Below are 16,964 nucleotides of genomic sequence, written 5' to 3'. Positions count from 1 at the left end.
CCCAAGTAGCTGGGACCACAGGTACCCGCCACAATGCCCAGCTATTTTTTGGTTGCAGCCGTCATTGTTGTTTGGCGGGCCCCAGCTGGATTCGAACCCACCACCTTGGGTGTACATGGCTGGCGCCTTAGCCACTTGAGCCACAGGCATCGAGCCTGTGGACCTTATTTGTAAAAAGCATTTAGGTAAAAAGCATTTCTCAATGAGAAAAGTGAACAGTGATTGAACATTTGACAAAATTAAAGAGTTATTGTTTCTTTTTAGTAGTGATAATGGTTTTGAATTGGTGTTTTTTAAAAAATCTTTATTTGGCACGGCATCCGTAGCATAGTGGTTATGGTGCCAGCCACATACCCCAAGGCTGGTGAGTTTGAACTTGGCCTGGGCCAGCTAAACAGCAATGGCAACTTCAACAAAAAATAGCTGGGCGTTGTGGCAGGCGCCTGTAGTCACAGGTCCTTGGGAGACTGAGGCAAGAGAATTGTTTAAGCCCAAGAGTTTGAGGTTGCTGTGAGTGGTGATGCCACGGCACGCTACTGAGGGTGACGTAGTGAGACTCTGTCTCAAAAAAAAATCTTTATTTTTTGAAATGTGCACTTGGATGCTTTAGAAATATGTCCTTAAATATATATGTAGAATGTATGGATGAAATGATGAGATGTCTGAGTATAGTGGCCCTGCCTGGTAATTATTGAAACTCCATGGTGGGGGCTTACTGTGCTGTTCTCTCTACTTCTATGTATGTTGACATTTTCCAGGAGAGGAACGAAAAATGATCAAAACAACAAAGTCACTACAACAAAAACAAAATATCCAGTCCAAATTTAATGGATCCTCAGTATAAATCAACAAATTCCAAGAATTCCTCTACCTGCGGCTTTCTGCTCAAATTGTGGTGCCTGTCTCTAGGTTACAAAAGGGCACATGACTTCTCCCATCACAGTTTATTATCCTTAACAGAATTTGAGAAAATGGCTGTTTCAGGTTGGTTTCTGTCACCTGCCTCTGAGGTCAAATACTGCTATCAGGAGTTGACAATTGCTATTTTGCTCAAAGTACTTGAGGTCATGGTCATTCCATTATCTTTCTAAGACTGCAATTTTTGAACCTGCCTGTACTGGATATCAGGTGCTCAGTTGGTTGTCCTTTTATAGATGGCATCAATATCAGGTGGTATATAAAAGCTTTCCCGCACCATGATTACCTTATTAATCAATTCATAAAACTAGTCAGGAAAGTGTTAGGGTATCTGTTAATGTAGTAGTCAAAAAATAAATGTAAAGCCTACCTTTGCTGGACAAGTAGGTTTTTAAAAAAGGAGTGGGGATAAAGTTTGAACAAACAAATGCATCCTTTTATTTAATTTTCTCTTCTCCCTTGTGAGCTATCATTTTTGCATCATACTATGTCTCCAGTTAGCAGCTAAAAATATTTCTTCTTTCTGAATACAGAGAACCATAATTTGACAGCCGGAGTCTCTTTTGTTGCTATTGTCTTCATCTTGGAGAAACTGGACATAAGACTTTGAGGTTATTAAAATAAATCCCGAGCTAACAGATTAGATATATTTTTGGATTTAAAAAAATCAATTCATTTGGCTGAAATAAAATTCTTTCTTTCTTTATGTTATCACATTTAATAAAGATGGGGAACATGAGTCCTTTAGAAATCATAATCAGTTCAGTAAAACTCTGGACCAAAACATTTACACTGTAGATGAAAGAAAAACGGTTATTAAAATCACTGTAGTGGGGAAGTCTGATTATTTATTAAATCCATACCTATAAGTTCAAAAGTATTATATTTGATCAGTAAATGACACAGACATTACATCACAGAATGGTGTGATTGTTATAATTCATTAAAGATTCTGTAGATTAATAGTTTATGAAGGATATTATATTTTAATATGAGCTTGGAATTTAAATAAGAGCTTCTGATACCTGCCACCTCAAAAATTTCTAGAGCTATAAAACATTGTCACTCTCCCGTGTTCCTTATTTCTGATGTTGAAACCAATGCATGTTGGTAATTTTCTTCGCCTCCTGGTGGTGGTCTCAGGGCCAGCTTGTTCACACATCTTGATGACAAGGAGTCTCCTTTTTGTCTAATTCTTCTATATTCTGCAAGAGCAGATTTAAATGTCATTTCTTTTGTGAAGTTTTCTGCTTTGTTACTCGCCACCCCAAGTCCCCACCCTGCCACAGGTGACTTAAAGTACTTAATCTCTTAAACACTGCAGAGTTTAGAGGTTAGATCACCCCCAAACCCAGCCCTGAGCTTCCCAAGGATTGGGTTGCTTGTCCTTCTTGACAACCGAAGACCCAACAGGGTTCCAGGGCTTCCATAAATGTGTATGAGTGACATTTGGCCTCTGTTCTGTCCTCGGAACGTTTGCCCTATTCTTTGCAAAGGGTTTTTCCTTCTATTATCCCTTTAGCACCTTATGTCAACCCTGAGATGTGGCTAAAGGAGATATAACCCTGAATTTACCCATGTTCCTACACTCGGTTTGTGGATAAAATATGACTACTACCCAGGTTTCACTGTTCTCCTAAGACAGCTGTTTTGTTTTTTTGTTTGAACCAAACAGCTGTCAAAGTAATTAAAATGTTAATACTAATAGTATTTCTTACATATTCTCCACTCCTGAGAGATAAGGCTTGAACCACTGCTTATTCCGCCGCAGCAATCCTTGCACTGACTTTGGAGCTATATATGAACCTCAGGGAGGCACCTGGCTTCACCTCAGTAGGATTCTGAGCTTCTGGAAAGGAAGAGGTCATCTGAGAAATGGGCAAATCACTCCCAGCCTACTGGGTTTTCAGGTTCTTTCTGCTACTCTGATAAAAGGAGGATTCCTACTGGGGAAAGGAAACTGTATCACGGTGTTGTGCTTTTCTTTTTCGGATTGCAGTGCTTTGGGGTCCTGAGCATTTCCCCCCAAGTGTGTCACTAAAATATGACAAATGGATCATCTCCATTTTATAAGTTGGATGCTGAGACCTGAGTAGAGTGGCCGTGTCCCTTACAAAAAGAGGATTGCTCAGGCAGGAGAGTCCCTGATTCGGGTCTGAAATCCCAAGCTGGTCTGGCCCATCGATATGATCGATGTTTCAAGGCTGAGGTTTGATGCATTTCCTAAGAACGCACTCCCATCCAGCTGAACAGGATTAGAGCAAGGACTCCGTGTGTGATTCACACATGACTCTGCGTACCAGTTTACAATAATCGTGTAATAAAATTCGCTTAGCCGAGAGTTGCTCTGCAGCCCTGTTTAGTAGCTTGCTTCCAATATTGCATTTACAAAAATTACATATTTCATATAATCAGGCCTGTCTCTTACTTAATCATCCCACACATCATATAAATCTTTAAAATGGACAGGTCTATAAATCACTAGCATTTTTCATTTACCACTTATTCTAAGCCAGGCAGTTTCTTATTTAAATTGCCATACGAATAAATCTAATAATCCTTATTCACTTACATCATCTCAAACTTTAAATCTTATTCCGGCTGAGGTCATAAGTGAAATCAGTATTGAGGGCAAAACTAGCAGCTGTAACAACTATAATAGCTTGCCAAATTATATTAAAGGGCCCAAATAACATTAAAAAAATGAGGAAAAATTGAATTACATGATTAAAGTGTGATCTGCTGAATCAGGCAAATGTAGGGCTACACAGAGCTTCTGCTCAGAGAGTAGCTTCAATGTGGGGTCTGTGCCAACTGGAAGAGAGAGCCACTTGTCTAAATCCTCTTATTTGCAAAGCTTGATTAAAACCTAGATCAGAATTTCTCAACCTTGGCAGTATTCACATTTGAGGTGAGACAATTCCTTGTTTTTTTATTTTTTGGGGGCCGAGTCTCACTTTGTCACCTTTAGTGGAAGTGCCATGGTGTCACAGCTCACAGCAACCTCAAACTCTCTGGCTCAAGTAATTCTCTCGGTTCAGCCTCCTGAGTAGCTGGGGTTATAGGCACCCGCCACAATGCCCGGGGTGAGCATTTTAGACCCCCATTTAGAGATGGGGTCTTGCTTTTGCTCAGGCTGGTCTTGAACTCCTGAGTTTAAGCAATACACCTGCCTTGGCCTCCCAGAGTGCTAGGATTACAGGTATGAGCCATCATGCCTGGCAGAGACTATTCTTTGTTATGGGGCCTATTCTGTGCACAGCAGGATGTTTAGCAGAATCTCTGATTTCTACCTACTAGTTGCTGGTAATGTCCCTGTCCCCTAGTTATAACAACCGAATGTCTCCAGACATTACATATGTCTCCAGGAGAACCCCCCTCCCACCCCCGCCCCTTGATAACTACTGGTCCAGATAATCAGACAGGATTGAGTTTAGGCCTCTCCCAAGGATATTCTGAAGGCTCTTGGTGTCTTGCATGGAGACCTGCTCTGTGCTGACCTTGGCTTAGCCTTGGTGGACCAGCAGGGAGTTCAGTGTTTCTGATATTAACTGCAGGGTGGTCCAGGGGATGAGATGGGGAGAAAGAACCACAATGAAGAGAACAGGGACAACATTCAATGACCAGGGTAAATCTGAACTCAGGGCAAAATGTCTCTGAGGCTTAGGACAGATCATTTCCTCACTCATTTCCCATTGAACTAGCAGCCTGCTCTATGTCCCTTATGAGAATACAAGGGCAGTATGGACCTAACATTCATAGCAGCTGTGCCCAGATGGTTATAGGATAAAAATGATGATTGTGTGCATTATAAATACACAGCAAGGTACTGTAATTTTTGTTGTGATCAAAGGAAAATGGTGAATTTTTATAAAGGGGATATCCAAATCCCAATAATTGGCTCACATGAAATTTAGCTTTATCGGGCATGTACAAGTGTCGAGAACGCGGAATCTGGTTTCCTCTCTTCTTACTGTTGGTAGATTGCATCTTATGATGGCTGGCAGAGATGCCAATAGTTCATTTCTGAGCTATGGAAGGAACTGGCTGCTATTAGTTTCCCAGAAAGATTCTGCCAAGTCTTTGACAGACCGAGGAGTTATTCCCCATATAAATCATTCTTGCTCTGCCATCTTAAATGCATATGCTTTTCTAGAAGGGCATCCATCCTGTATCACCTAAGACCAAATAAAGTAAATAGTGCCATTACAATTTGGAGATGAAACTCACTGACAGCCCAGTGTAACAGAATGCTGGGAGGGGAGGCATTTGTAATTATGGGTTGGCAGTACCGTATGCTTAACTAATGGGACTTGCGACATCATTTATACTGAGGACCAGAAAGACAGAACCAGGAAACAACATCAGAATGAAATTTGCTGTGTGCATGAACTCTCCTTTTTGGCAAGTTTTTGATCAGCATTGAGAATGGCAAAGTCATTCCATTGTCTTAAACTTATGGCAACTTCTGACTCACTGAGTTGTCAAACTGATCCACTTTGTATAGGAAAGAGGCCATTAATCCAGCTCAATTTTCCCTGTAATTTTGGAGCCTCACTCTATCTTTCCCTTTTATTTCCTGGTATAAAATATTATTTTCATTCATGTTCTTTGGAGATGAGATTAAATTTCTCACCATTTTATTTAGTCATCCTTTAGAAGATACAGAATTCTGGTGTCTTCCCCACCTAATTAAGATGCTCCAGAATGTCCAGTATTTAAGGTGGCATTATTACTTGAAAAGCAAGCAGTATAAATCTGCTTCATAGCCGGTTTTCTACATGTCCTGGAATAGAAGACAGGATGAGAAAGCAGGAGTATTGGATACTTTCCTGGTGACTTGGGCCCCATTGCCATGGTCAAGTCACTATCTCAATTTCTACTTTACCTTCCTATAAACTATGAATGTCAGCAGAACTTGGCATGACTGCTTTCCGAGTAGTCTCTACATCTTAGCTAAGCACGTTACTGTGTTTTCAGAGTTCCAGAGCTAATGTTCTGTGACTCCAAGGCCAGAGACAAAGAAGTTGAGAGGGAAAGACAAGGTTTTTTGGCCTATAATTGGCAGCATCCATGGACTCTCCTAATTACAAGAGTCGTGAACCCCTTCACCCAAGGTTTCATGTTCTCAGTATCAGTATCCTGTTTTGTTTTTTTGTTTTTTTTTTTGAGACAGAGCCTCAAGCTGTCACCCTAGGTAGAGTGCTGTGGCATTACAGCTCACAGCAACCTCCAACTCCTGGGCTCAAGCGATTCTTCTGCCGGTGCCTCCCAAGTAGCTGGGACCACAGGCGCCCGTCATAATGCCTGGCTATTTTTTGGTTGCAGCCGTCATCGTTGTCTGGTGGGCTACAGTGATCAGCCTGGGCTACAGTGATCAGCCTGGCTTCTATTTGGTGGCAGAGTCTATATGTCTTTTTTTATTACCCATGTGCAGCCTAGGGTCTGTTATAAATAATAACAATGATAACTTTCATTATGCACGATTACATGCCAGGGGCAGGGCTACGCTCTTCACATGTATTAGAATTAGACAATACGTTTCAATCTCACAACAGCCCCATAAGGTGATTTGCCTATCTGCTCCCAGATCCATTCTCTGCCCTTTTCCTGCTCTGCTCTGCCTTCCAATGATCGGCAGTTCCCAGGGTCCCTGGCTTCTTGTTAGGATCAGCCACTAAGAGGTAATGGCAGAGCTGGAGGGCAGGAAGAGAAATGAAGTGAGGGTATTTATCCCTTCCTTGTGCTGGCTCTGGTGGCAGCTGTGTCTCCTCCCTGGATCTGGCCCCTCCTAGCCCTGGCTTCTAGACTCTGGTATCGCCTCCTGCCCTGGCTGTCCTCCAGCCTGCGAGTGGTAGTGGGTTCCTGATGCAGCCAATCTTCAGATGGTCTCACCATCCTGTTTAACTTCTCAGCCCTTTTATCACCGAGGTAACCAATTCCAGGTATTAAATACTCTCTCTTTGAAATGCCTAGCGTGGTTTCTTCTTTCCTGGCTGGAACCTGACTGATACAAATAGTTACTGTATTACCTAAATTCTGCAAATGAAGCTAAGCCTCAGAGGGTTCAGAAGCACACCCACGTCTCGTCATTCAGCCTATACCTCCTAACCACCTGGCAATCTTGCCTCAATATACAGATCAAAAAGTCGCCAGGTAATTAAGGCAGCAACTCTTAAACTCAGACTCATGGGGCTGAGAAGACTTCTACTACACCTCTACCTTGGCTTGGTCAATTGAGAAGACCTCTGTTTGTGTCCTATTTATTTCTTCCTTTAGCAAGTCGTGATTTTTTTTCTTTTTCTTTTTCTTTTTTCTTTGAGATAGTCTCATTATGTCAACCTTGGTAGAGTGCTGTGGCATCACAGCTCACAGCAACCTCCAACTCTCGGGCTTCAGCGATTCTCTTGCCTCAGCCTCCCAAGTAGCTGGGACTACAGGTGCCCACCACAACGCTTGGCTATGTTTTCTTTTGTAGTTGTCATTGTTGTTTAGCTGGCCCGGGCTAGGTTCAAACCCGCCAGCCTAGGGGTATGTGGCTGGCGCTGTAACCACTGTGCTATGGGTGCCAAGCCAGTGTGATTTTCTTTAAATATCACAAAATTCTTCACAGGATGATTGTTTTATAAAATTCAAGGCAAATGGGAAGTGAGACGTAGCCATTTGGGTTCCTCAAGAAGCCACGCCCTGGAGGTGGGATCTTAGTTGTGTCATGAAATATATGTGGTACCCATGTAAGGGATGCTGTATATCTCGTTTGGCTCAACTGCAAGTTCAACACTCTTTTTTTTTTTTTTTTTTTGAGATAGAGTCTCACTTTGTCGCCCTCGGTAGAGTGCCGTGTCATTATAGAAACCTCAAACTCTTGGGCTTCAGTGATTCTCTTGCCTCAGCCTCCCAGGTAGTTGGGACTACAGGCACCTGTCACAGCGCCTAGCTATTTTTAGAGACAGGACCTTACTCTGGCTCAGGCTGGTCTAGAACCTGTGAGCTTAGGCAATCCAGCTGCCTCGGCCTCCCAGAGTGCTAGGATTACAGGCGTGAGCCACCGCGCCCGGCCCAACAAATATTTTTGAATGCCTGCCACATGCTAGGCACTATTCTAGGCCCTTGGGATTTAGCTGTGAAAAAAAAAATCAGACAAAATAAATTACCCTCATATATTGTCCACTGTTTTGTTTATTTATTTTTTTGCAGTTTTTGGCTGGGGCTAGGTTTGAACCCGCCACCTCCAGCATATGGGGCCGGCGCCCTACTCCTTTGAGCCACAGGCGTCGCCTTTCCACTGTTTTATTTTATGTTAAACATCCATTTTGTTAAAAATACTGTTCCTTAGGAACCTCAGTGTGGAGGTTGTCTCACCATCCCATTTAACTTCTCAGCCCTGTACTGTGCTGCCAACATGAACACATTGTTTGTATGGTTGTTCTCCGAGAATATTCTTCCTAAAGAGTAAGGGTCAAAGAGGAAAGAAGGTGGAATGTTTGTCCTTGCTGAAGGCAGTACAGTGAAGAGGAGAACAGCATGGACACCTGAGGCAAACTGGCTTGGTTTAAATATCTACGGCCCCACTTACTGGCTGTGTCACTTTGGGGAAGTTACTTAACTTCCCCAGACCTCAGTTTTCCTCTTCTGTAAAATGGGGATGGCAAGAACCCAATACATGGAGTTATTGAGAGGGTCAAACGAGAATACATGTGAAGTCCTTAGACTGGTGAGGAGAACAGCTAATGTGCATTACTGTTATTTTCACTTTGTGGGGATTATTAGAGATAGCAAATTTCATGGAGGTCCCCTGGCCAACTCTGGAAGCTTTTCAACAGAATAGTTTCATTAATGTGGAACACTGACTATTTTTCTTAGACTCTTATCCTCGGGATTCCTTTCTTCTCATTATTAGAACTTGTCCCTGTCTTTGTCTTCCTTGTAACTCCCATATCCTCCAGGCTCAGTAATTCCCCTTCTCCTGAGATACTTGTGCCAATGAATATGTCTTTTTATAAGAGCCTAGGCATTTGGGCCTCCACCAACAAGGTTTTATTCTAATTTAACTCCTTTGAAGAGCTTTTGTTATGTGTTTACAACAGGCAACTTGATCTCGGAGGGAAATGTAGAGGCAGACGTTTACAGAGGTGATAGGAAGAGGAATCCAGTGTTGTCAGAATTTACAACCACCCAAACTGCCTTTAGCCATCTTTATAGTATGCTTGACAATTAAGTCTGTGACCTTGCCATGGGGTATTCACACTGGCAGCAATGCACAAATAACTCAATATCATCACCTTGGTCTATCTGTGACTCACAGCTGTGTTGGTGTTGACGTGTTGTAGTGTCTTGCTGAGTGGTGTTAGCTATTGTTGTTGTGTGTTTTTGTGTGCTATCTGAGAATGTTGGAGCTTGAATTAGAGCAATGAACAAACATTACATTTTTTGTTGAATTTGGGAAGAGTGGAAGTGAAATCAGGGACACGTTAGTCCAAGTTGATGGGGATGATGCCAGGAAGAAAATGGCAGTGTACCAATGGATTAAGCACTTTTCGGAGGGGAGAGAAAGTGTCATTGATGAAAGGAGATGGAGGCCAGTAATGAGCAGAACTGATGAAAACACTGCAAAAATTCACCGAACTGTGCATCAAAATCATCAGCTGACTATGAGAAGCACAGTGGAGCAAGTAAGCATTGGTAAACGGGGTAATCATAACCGAAGGTCTTGGCATGAGAAACAAGTGTGCAAAATGGGCTCTTGCATCGTGACAATGCACCAGCTCGTGTGCATTGGGAGTTTTTAGTCTGCAAACAACTAACTGTACGGGCCCCAATGACTTTTCTCTTTACCTGAGGTTAAAGAAAATATTGAAAGGAAGACATTTTGATGACATTCAGGACGTGATGGGTAATATAACAACAGCTCTGATGACTATTCCAGAAAGAGTTCCAAACTGCTTTGAAGGGGCACTAGGCAGTGGCATGAGTGTGTAGCTTCCCAAGGGGAGGACTTAGAAGGCGACCGCAGTGATACTCAGTAGTAAGGTTTATAGCACTGTCCCAAGGATGAGTTCGTGAACGTCATTGTCAGACCCTTGTAATCTATCTTTACTGAGGGTTTCATTTACTTTATTAGTAATCCACCTTGTACCTGTTTTTAAGTCTTTCATTTGGCAATTGAGCATTTGTTATGTGTTTTAACATGCCTCTGGTTCCTCGGAGTACAGTGGTAAGGCAACAGGCGGGATCCCTGCCTTTCTAAGCATCTGAGGGGTGGAGAGTGGGACTGGTTGTAGGAAGGAACTTTCTTTTACTCAAGTGTAATCCCACCCACCTCCTCGTTTTATGGAGTAAGTTCTCTACTCTGGGGAGGCTAGAGAGACAGCTGACAACGAAAGGGAGCTGTTCAGGCATCACCTCTGGACCCTGGGAGCTTCTTCTTTCCTGGGAGCAGAGGCAGGGGCTTTTCCACCCCACCGGTGACAGTACAGATGGGTCGGAGAATAGTACCCTTCTGTGTGCTGGAATCCAACTGGATACATCAATCTCCTTGGAGGACAAATGAAATTAATCCTCTCTCCAGATGGCAGCAAAGTGACAAGAGTGTGGAGATTAAAAGAGATTGTGAGGTTGTATGGGTGACAGCACCATCAATCGGGTTAGGAAACCCAGCACTCTGTTGTCACCAAGGGTAAATGGCACCAGATCGTTTTTGCAAGTCTGATGGGTTCTGGGTCCCGGAGAGAAGCCCATTCCTATTAACTTTCCTCAGATTTAACTCCTTTAAATTGTAGAATTTCTATTTCCAAGACACTGTTTTCATTCATCTATTAAATACTATTTCTCCATTGATCTCTTTGTGTCAAGCTCTTCCCTGATGTTATCATTTTCATTTTTACTGACTTTTATAACACCCTGTGACTGCTGGGTTCCTGGGAAGCAACTCTGACTCTGAGACAGCACGGCTCTGCCCACAGTGTCCTGGGATTCCTTTCTTCTCATTGGCTCAGTACTGTGTGGGGAAGGGGCAGCAGCAGGGTGGGCAAGGGAAGGTGGTGGCTACACAGTCGCAGCGTGTCATGACTCAGCATCTGGTGACTCTATGGCAAGTTCTGAAGCTGGAATGGCCCCCTGAGTTGTCCCTATTTGGAGGAAAGGACCAAGCGTTTATGCCCCGAGTCAACCAGTCATCGATGCAGGCTGCTCTGGGATTCGAAGGCAAGGCCTTGACCTTGGGCAAGCTGGCTGTCCTCAGCCAGGCACCTGGGAGCTGTCAGCCTGCAGCCTTCCCCAGGGAGAAGAACACTTTGCATCCTGATGGGGAAATCCAGGCAGCACAGCTCAGCATCCTTGACATTTAGCAGGGGCCATCAGGAGTAAGTGCACTTTGGAAACTTTTCCTCGACTCCATCACTGACTTCATAATTATCTCATCCAGAGGTATCCTTAGTCATCCTTCACCTTTTAGTAGCTTTTTATAGTAACTTCTCCTTCTTTCTCAATATTCTCACAATAGTAGTATGCTCCTCTTCCTACCACACTCATGCTTCTCTCTCTGGCTTCTTTCCTAATTCATGACCATGGTCACATCTCCTGAATTTCATTCTTAGAACTGCTCTTTCAGCCATTTCTGTCTTGGTTATTCCAGTCATCTCTGAGGCTTCAAAGACAGCCCCCCAGAAGAAAGGGTCCCAGTCTGTAGGGGTACCCTTGATCTTATTTCTAATCACCTGTCCATTTCAAACTCAGTATGCTTCAAATCCAACTTGCCCTGGTTCTCAAACCAATTCCGCCCCTGACTTCCCTTTTTCTTCCCACTCTCCCATCTTCCTAATCATTATGCTTTAGGTCTCCTGTTCACTTGGAGCCCCTTCATATGCCTCAATTACCTTCTTCTTGTCACCAAACCTTCTGAGTTCATCTGTCAGAAATATCTGCCCCTTCTGTGCTTTTCCACAGCTGATACTTGTTCAAGTCATTATCACATCACATCTGAACTACTGCAGTCATAAAGACTTGGAAGACTTTCCTTCCATCTATGTAGTATTTATAAAGTGCCTGGCATTGATCTAAGCACGTTATATATAACATTAACACATTTATTTCTCATAAGGTAGGCAGGTACTATTATTAGACCCATTTTACAAATAAGAAAATTGAGGCATCGCGAGGTTAATACCATGCCGGAGGTCACATGGCTAATAAGTGGTAACCCCAGAATGATGAACCCCAGCAGCCTGTCTCTAAAACTTGTGCTGTTAACCATTAAGCTGACCTGCCTTGGCTCAGCACCTGTGGCTCAGCGGCTAGGGCGCCAGCCACATACACCAGGGCTGGTGGGTTTGAACCCAGCTCAGGCCTGCCAAACGACAATGGCCACTACAACAAAAAAAGCCAGGCATTCTGGTGGGTGCCTGTAGTCCCAGCTACTTGGGAGGCTGAGGCAAGAGAATCGCTTGAGCCCAAGAGTTTGAGGTTGCTGTGAGCTGTGATGCCACTGCACTCTACTGAGGGCGACATAGTGAGATTCTGTCTCAAAAAAAAAAAAAGGCTAACCTGCCTCAAGCGTCGCTTGGCTGCTGGCCACATTATCTTCATAATCTTCCTCATTATTACACTTGTAGAAGAGGCTTAGCAATCATTACTCCCTCCTATCTCCTGTGAGATTAAATTGAGCTGTATTTATCTTTATTTCCCCAGGTTGACTGAAAGCTTTCTGAAGGCAGAGATCAGGTCTTATTCTTTTCTGGTTGTAAATGACAGGAATTTGATGAAATTCATTGATTGAATTGTTTGAAATACCACATTGATAGCCTCCTAACAAGCCTCTCAGATTTCACACTGGCAGTTAGTTCTCTGTGTGGCGCACAGATGGCCTATTTAAAGTGGAAAACAGACTTAATTAATTCTCTGTCCAAACCTCTCTGGTGGATTCCTGTAAAATCAGAAGTTGTCACCATGGAAGGCTCTGCATCACCGGGCTCCTTTCTATTAGGTTATAAAGTAGGAAATGTTTGGTTTCTGAAAGAACTAAGTCTGACAGTTGATATCTGTGACATTTCACATTGACACTTGTTTTATTTTTATTATGAAGGTACATCCTCATTCTTTCAAACACATCTTGGCTTGTGATTATCTTTCAAAAAAATTTTTAAGAGCAATTTTTGCGAAACCATGGATAAGTCAAAAACTCGTGTTATTTTCAAATGTAAGTTCTGTCATGGAAAGAATGCAGTGCAGACAGCTTGAAATATCAACAAATGTTTGGGAATTATGGGACTACTGAATGCACTGATGATTTTAATCTTAGAAATGAGCCAGGTGCGCAACCCAAGACCAAGGTGGGTAAGGATGAGCCAAAAGCTGCAGCCAAAGCGAATCCATCTCAACCTGCATGTGAATTAACAGCAAGGTTTGACATGACTCTTTCAATAATATTGGAGCATTTGAAACAAATCAGCCAGGTAAAGGAACGGGATAGAGGGGTTCTGCATGAATTAAATAAGCATTAGAGGAGAAATTGTCTCAAAGCTTGCCTTTCTTTGCTATCACCATACGAAGGCTACTTCTATAGGGTATTGTTACACGTGATAAAAAATGGATTCCATTTCACAATTGCAAGCATGTGGCCCAATGGCTGGATAAAGGTGAAGTGCTGAAACGCAGTCCAAAACCAAAGGTAGTCCGGAGTTGGTATTATCCACTGCAGCTTCATGAAACCTGGTAATCACAGTGGATGTGAACTGCAACCAATTGAACGAAATGATGATGATGCTTGTGATTCAGCCGCTCAGTGGTCAACAGAGACAGGTCAGGCCTCTTGCAAGACAACTCTCCACCACACAAACAACGCTGCTTCAACTACAGAGACTGGAAACTCTCTGTCCTCCACCGTTGCACCTACCACTTCTTCCAGGCTTTTGACGTTTCTTGCAAAGAAAAATATTAAATTCTCAACAAGCTGCGGAAAGCGCCTTTTGTGATTTCATTGCCACCGGCTTTCAGGCTTCTTTGCTGCTGGCATACACAAGCTACCGTCAAGGGAGCAAAACTGTGTCCATAGTTTAGGTGCGTACTTTGATTAATTGTACTGCTTCTTGTCTAAGGTAAAATAAACTAAACTTTGGATTCGAAATCGGACAATTCATATATTAAGACCGTACGCTCAGGTTTCATCACTCAGCCGCCCTGGGCTCTGTACTAACAGGCCGGCGCGTTCCCCGCTAAACCCCGCCCCAGCTCCGCCTCCTCTCGCACTCACTCCGCCCCTTGCCCGGCGGCTTCTCTCACCAATTTTCCTCCTTTCTTTCCTCCTTTCCACTTCCTTCTTCTCTTCCTTCCCTGAAATGTTCCTCTTCTGTCTACAATAGACAGAAGCATCCTCCTCCCATCATTCTCTGCTTCCTTCCCCTGCTCTGTTGTGAATCGTAGCTCTTCTGAGAGTATCAATCTCTACTCGACATTGTATTTTGTAGTTAATTTCTTTATATTCTGTTTCAAGGCAAAGACCTGCCTTTCTTCTTTAACATATTATCCTCAGAGCCTAGAACAATGCCTGGTACACAGTAAGCCTCAACAAATACCTGTTGCACGACTGAATGAAGTGGGGAAAGCAGGGAAAACTGCCCTTGGGTCCGTTCAGGGCTCTTACTCCGTCAGCCAGCAGGGGGCTCTACTCTCTAGAATTCAGGAGCGCGTACAAATACCTTCATTGTGGTTTACCTGAAATTCTGCCTCATAAAACCAGAAACATCCTCCTCCTCCTTTCCCCCCCTCCAAGAAGGATTGTGCCAACCCAGGCAAATATTGAACTTTGTGTTAACAAACAAGTTTTGCTTTTTATAGGTGGTCCTTCAAGGATTTTTTGGGTTTGCTTTTTGGAAGGTGTAAGCTTTTGCTGCTAGAAACTACACTTTTTTATTCACTCACAAAGACACATAGTCATAAATAAAAGTGTATAGAATCAGCCAGACAACAGCACAGCAGTGATGTAAGTTTATGTAAGTACTTAAGCCCCACAAATTAAACAGCCGATTGAATGAAGCCAATCAATTATATAATAAGTGTTTATATCCTTTGGAAAGGGAGAAGCCTCTTTCTGGATTTTTTTTTTCTTTCCCTGAAAATTGTCTGCTCAATAACCTGGCAATATAATATATTTTGTTGGGAACAGATGTCAGAAATATATTAGTAAATATAACATCTTTTAGAAAATACTCCTCCCCCCCCCCAAAAAATAAGTGGTTTTAAAGTTTGTGTCAATTTAGAAACTGAAAAATCCCCACTGGAAGAAATTGCTTGTGCATTTTGTGAATTTGAATGGACTTATTGTCTCTTGCCCATATCCTTTAGAGTAGATTCTGGCAGGAGTGCCAACCTCACTGCCAAGACAAAAAGAACTATATATTATGGCTCCTGCTCTGCCGACACAAAGTAAAGCAAGTTTGGCAACACTGACCCCTTGTTGGGAAGGCCCAGGTATAGTCACAAGGACATTAATATGGCTTATATGCTGTTACTCACGTCTGTTTCTGTACAAATGACCCTTAATTTTGTACACAAGACAAATTGCCTCCCTCGTCAGGCAGCAGTTTCCTGGAAAAACCACAGTAACCTTCTGTAAATGAACCAGAGTAAATGGATTCTTGTAGAGGAAGAAGCAAAGAAGAACTCATGGGGGAATGGACAGTTTACCTCTATGGAGAAGGCTGCCTATCAGGGTGTTTTTAATGCACAATCTGCAATCTTAGTTTCCAAACTGTCAATCTATTTCAGCCCAGATATTTTGGTTTCTTCCTAGAAAAGAAATAAGTGAAATTGTTAACTCTAGGCAGGGGAAAATGAATCCTATGGTTCATTTCACACATAACTTCCAGACTTAGGAAGTAGGTAAAGAAAAATGTCTGTTGAGTTTGGTGACCTGACTCAGCAGCTATTGGTTAAAAGGGATTCCTTAGAAAGGAGAGCTTTAACCGTGTTAAAATAAAATGCTATGCTCAATTTGTTAATGTTTGCCCAGTGTGGGCAGAGATTCCTTCCCAGGTAGTGTGTGGGCAACAATTACACTGACAAAAGAGGCACAATTCCCACCCTCAGAGAGCTTATGAAACTGCTTGTAGTATATGCGCACTTGAAAGAGGCTTAAGATTGTTCCGAAGTATGATACTAATGGTAGCCACCCAGACTCATCTATTTCAGGAAAGTGAGGGTCTTGATCCCATATTTAAAAACTGAAATTGGGCTGAAGTTTGGGTATATCCAGTCTCCAGTAAGTACAACACAATCATGTGTAGTCAAAAGTCTTTAGCAACATGGCAGCCCACCTGAGCACAAAGGCACCACTGCAGAAGTGGGGTCTAGACGGGACAGAGGGCAAGTCTTGTATTTCAGCATGTATGATTAAATAGCAGTTCCTTCTTTTTCCAAGGTGTATCCTGAGCACCTACTGTGTGTAAACTGCAGAGCAAGGGCCCTCAAGTTATTTATGATTGAAAAGAGGATATGACATGTACATAAATTGCTGAAATAGAATAGACACAGGGACATGAGTCTTGAGGGAGGTACGTGTCAAGTGGTGAGGATTCGGAGGAAGGTGGATCACTCAGAGACTAGAAGTCTGGGGAAGCTGTCAATGGCAGGCAGATCTCATAGGACAAATAGGACTTGAACACTTTGGAAATGGGCATGGTCTGGGGCTCAGTCCAAACCAATAGCAGGTTCTGAAGCTTTGGTTCCCCTGTGTTTGTATATTGGATGCCCAGCTAGAACTCACATTGGTAAATCAAAAACAAGATGTCAGCTGACCCTCCAAACATCAGCCAACCACCTTCCCCCATTCATGTTCCTCTGTCTGTCTAAATGTCAGTACTATTCTTCATGTTGTTTTTAATTCACTAGCTCAAAAGTCACTTCCTCTAGTAGGAGCTAGTGAAATAATGGTGTCTAATTCCCTAATTCTTTTGTATCCTCCTTCTATATGATGACAGCTGTTGCCCAAGCTCACAAGGCCATGGGACTTTTCATAGAGGTGGCACTGCCCTGTTCTGAACAGAAGGATGGCC

This window comes from Otolemur garnettii, unplaced genomic scaffold (genome assembly GCF_000181295.1).
Source record: "Otolemur garnettii isolate 467f Iridium unplaced genomic scaffold, OtoGar3 scaffold00028, whole genome shotgun sequence".
Classification (NCBI taxonomy): Eukaryota; Metazoa; Chordata; class Mammalia; order Primates; family Galagidae; genus Otolemur; species Otolemur garnettii.
The sequence above is the reverse complement of the archived record's forward strand: the minus strand, read 5'-3'. Positions refer to the sequence as shown.